Source organism: Triticum dicoccoides, chromosome 2A (genome assembly GCF_002162155.2).
Source record: "Triticum dicoccoides isolate Atlit2015 ecotype Zavitan chromosome 2A, WEW_v2.0, whole genome shotgun sequence".
NCBI classification, from domain to species: domain Eukaryota; kingdom Viridiplantae; phylum Streptophyta; class Magnoliopsida; order Poales; family Poaceae; genus Triticum; species Triticum dicoccoides.
In genome coordinates this window covers 103,231,703-103,236,296 of record NC_041382.1, presented here as the reverse complement: position 1 = coordinate 103,236,296, position 4,594 = coordinate 103,231,703, and positions in this window count along the sequence as shown.

Here is a 4,594-nt window from a genome sequence, read left to right as displayed (position 1 = left end):
GTTCGAAACCCTGATACTTCAAAACAGATTGTCCATTTTGTACATGAAGTGCATCCAGTTTTTTCTATAACCCTCTCAACTTTTTAGCACATGCTATGTAGGTGAAATGATGATACCATGCCAATTTTCAACCTCTTTAGAGTTCATCTGAAGTGTTTTTCAGTTTCAGGGTCATTTAGCTCAAAGAATAAACTAGAAAACTTTTATGAAACTCTAATAGCAAAAATAATAAACTAAAATTTATGCAACTAAAATTATCAAAGTATTTTCTGTTCAAAACATTAAAAGCAAAAAGAATTTTCATAAAGAACTTTTTTTGTTAGAAACTTTAATAGCAAAAAGAATTACCATAAACATTTTTTGTTAGAAACTAAAATAACAAAACTGTTTTTGAATATAATGATAAAACACAGTAATATTAAATAGCAGGAAAAAGAATCACTCCAAAATCTATTTTTGTAGTAAAGTTAATCACAAACTAGTGATTCACGCAAATATCAAATAATTCAAATTTAAACTATATCAAATTTGAAAACTAATGGCACTAACAGAAAGTTTATTATTTTTTGACCTAAAAGCAAAAATAATTAAAATAAATAAAGCAAAAAACAAAAGAAAATAAATAATGCAAAAAAATAGAAAAAATTAAAAAAAATGCCACCTATTGGGCCACCACGGCCTGAATCTACTAAAGTTACTAAGCTCCTAAGAATTGGAGGCTTGTGGTTAATCTTGGCTTTCGGGACAACCTGTCACTTGGTTTTTATTTTTTAGTCTATAATTCTCTTTCTTTTTTATTTGAGGTGAAGTCGGTAATTCACTAGGTTTAGGCCTTCGCTTCTCACTGCCCCTCACATATACCTGGCCAAACCTCGGCCCGGGCCTAGCCAAGCCCGAGGCAAAAAACCCAGGCCTGAGCCTGGCCCGGTCCGGCCATCAGGCCAAGTTTTTAGGCCCGAGCCCGGCCCGAACACATAAAAGCCCGGCAGGCCTCGGGCCGGTACCCTTCAAGAAATCGCAAAAACAACGGGCCTGGGCCTAGCCCGGCCCGGCCATCAGGCTCAAAATCTAGGCCTGAGCCCGGCCCGGGAGCAGCGTCGGGCCGGGCCGGGCTGGGCTTCCCATGGCCAGGACTACCCTCGCATGACTCCCAAGCACGTATCCATTTCCACCCTCCCGTCATCCCATCTCTCTTATTTCCTTTCGAGCGCCTCCATGCTAGGGTTTGCGGCCGCCGCTAGGAGCTCCGGCAGGCACCACCGCCCCCTTCTCTCACGTCTCGTCTTCCCCGTTCTCCTAGGTATTGGCGGCGGTGCTCTGGTCCGGCCCTGGCGAGCTCGAGGAGGGGAGAGAGGGGTGGTGAAGCGCATGTTGGGTGCGGCCGGTGGTGGAACTTGGAGATGGGCGCCTGTGCGGTGAAGAAAGAAGCCATCGAGATCAGCCATACAAAGCTACTCAGGTTAGTCATAAAGCAATTTGTGTATAGAAATAGATATGAGGAGTGAATCCATTAGTATGAGTTATGTGCATGCATGACATTGCTCTTGCAGATTTGGCTCCGACTCAAACTCCTGAAGCTTGGGCTCAAAAGATCCTGAACTCCTCTGGCCGTGCCTGCACCTTGCAAGAAGATCCTGAACTCCTTTAGCTGCTTTTCCGTTCTTGGGCTCAAAAGATCCTGAACTCCTTTAGCTGCTTTTCCGTTCATCTACATTTGTTTCAGTTTTCACAATTATCAGTTGAGTATTCGGTACCTGTTTGTTGTGACTATTTCGTGATGTCTAGCATTTCCTGTGGGCTAGACAACAGATTACTTTGCTGTATTGTCAAGTCGAGACATATTTCAGTTGGATTGAGTCTTGCTCCAATTTCTTTCCCTTAGAAAATTAAGCATGTATAGGCTTCAGGAGAACATTGATTTGCTTTGACAAAATTCCCTACATTTTCAAATCGTAGCTCAACATGGAAGTTTTCTATGCTAGGAGACTTCCATTTTTTCCATATTTGGGAATTTAAGAACTCCTTAGTCTGAAGTTACACAATATACTGGTATATATATCATGGATTATGGATCTATTTGACAAATGATAAATTAACATTTGGCAAAATATGCTTGGTTACTAGCCTGCTGTTATGGACATTTTATTCCATTGGTAGTTTGTGTTGATAATTAAAATTTAAATTATGGGTCTCCTACCCATCTCGCAATCATTATTATACTTTATCAAATAAAAAGATCTCCAACAGTACCACCTAAATTTGGCATACTTCTAATATTGGTAATCTGAACCACATTTGCGGCACAAGCAAGAACATATATGCTGTAGCCAGATATTCCTACCATATGCCCGCGTCTTGTGGCGGTGAAACGGTGTTCGCGCCGCGGAGAGGCTGCTGTAGTGCCATTGCGGGTTGCGCTCCTTCGTTTTGGGCCTGATTTCCGGGCTTCTTGCAGCGGTTTCTTCTTCTCCCTTTGATTAGTCTACCTGTTCGCGTGCTAACTTGACGTGTGTTTCTACTGTATTAGGCATCGATGGATACTGCATATGTTGTTCTTTCTATGTGTGTCCTTTTTTCATGGTTGGTTGATTTTGCACGCTGGATAGTGCGTCCAGTTAAATAGGTTCATGGTATGGTTGCGTGGATGCTTTTGTGCCATGGCGCCGGGGTGGACGCCTTTTGCGTCGCTGGGCTGCATGACCCGTCAAATCGCCGTGGGGGTATGTATTTGTGGAGTGGCTGGTGGATGACCTTGCGTGCCTATTTCTCTGGATCTGGGTGCTAGGTGTTAAGTTTAAGGGGCCATGGTGCTTGGTCCTGCGTGTTTTGGTTAGATTCTGATGTCGAAGGGGACATGTAATTTTTCCTGCTTTTTTTGTTTGTGTGTTTTGTTACATTATTTTGTTGGCATGTTGTCATGCCATTTCTCTTGCTGACGCAAGACGGACGAGGCTGTTCCAGTTTGTGTTCATTGAAATAGTGTTATGTTCTTGTGCTGGTCAAGAAGTAACCAAAATAGGCACTAATTTATCTTATTTTGAACTAAATATTATGCTACCCAAGCTAATAAAACACCTTTAATTTTTGGCATTTGATTAGTACCATTACAACGTAAGGATATAGTTTGCCATGCTACTATTTATCTACCACACTAGCTCAGCCTTCTCATCAAATCATTATATGAAATTTGCAGGATAGGCATCATGCAGGGAATGGTGTTTTGGCTCTCTAGGTCTAATATATTATTTCATGGTGATTACGCAAAATAATGAGCAGTGGCGATTATTTTATTGCAGCTAAGTTCCACATGTGGTTGATTGCAGCTTGGATGTGGTTGGTTTGTGAATCAGAATAAGAAATAAGAAAGGATGTAAACTAAATTCTAGATATATTTGTACAATTTGTAATTAACTAGATGAGTCTGCATCTTAGTGGTACTGCAAATAAAGTTCTTCATCGCATGCCCTGGTTTGATTTTTTCGAAGGCAAAGATAGAGCCTACTTTGTAGGTGCTCTATAAGGTGCATAGATCATAAGGAGAAATTAGTTTCTTTCTTTGAGTTGTGCAACTGTTAGCACATATGCCTTCTTTGCTGACAAACAAATGTTCTTCATTACTCTCAGACGTGGGAATCCTTGCAATCCAAGTATTAACTGACTTGTGTCATGAGATAACAAAGTGTACTATCTACTCTATGGTTGGTAAAACAAGATCATAGATTGATGCTTCAAAACTGTGCAAATTAGTTAGCTTCAGTGTAGTAAAGAGTTCTTGTGTTATATAGTGCCGTCCGCCTTGACAACCAAAAAATATTTTATTAATGCACAAAGAGGAGTTTAATTTGGGTAACAGTGTGGTCAAATTACATGTTCAGAATCAGCCATGAAGTGCCTGTGCATGAGATCATTGGAGCACATACTGTTGATGGAACAACTAATCAACCACACCACCAAAGACGTATTGAAGAGATAGACAAGGATGAACACAGCCTTGTTTAATGTTGTAGTTTGCTAAGCATGTGTCTAGCTGAAGAAGGATTATGGTTTGTTGACCATGCCAGTTATTTCTGTTTTGGTATTATCTGGCCATTCTCAGTTATGACCTATATTTCCAGGTCCATACTTATTGATATTGGTTTCCTTGTGTTACTTTGGAGCTACCAAGTATTCTTATTACCAAGTATCCCATGTGCACTAAAAATTCTTATATGAAAAACACTTAGAATCTAAACGTGAAAGAGAAAAACGGTGCAGCGAAGCGCGCGGACCCTTCTAGTACGACTAGAAGCCCAACAAGCCTGTTGGGCCGAGATTCAGGCCCGGAGAAGGCCCAGCAGGCCCACGGGCAGATACAGAGTGGTTAGGCTCTCGTAAGCCTGCTTTGGAGAGGAGCTCGAAGGATTAGGTGCACCATGCCTTATAAACAGGTGCGGCACTCTCTGAACTAGCGATGTGGGACTAAACTCCCATCACGCCGCTGTGCAAGGCCATAAAGGGCGGGAAACAAAGACCTTTGGTCCCGGTTGGTGCCACGAACTGGGACCAATGCTTTGACTATATAAGAAACACTTAGTAAATTTTCACAAATTCATCG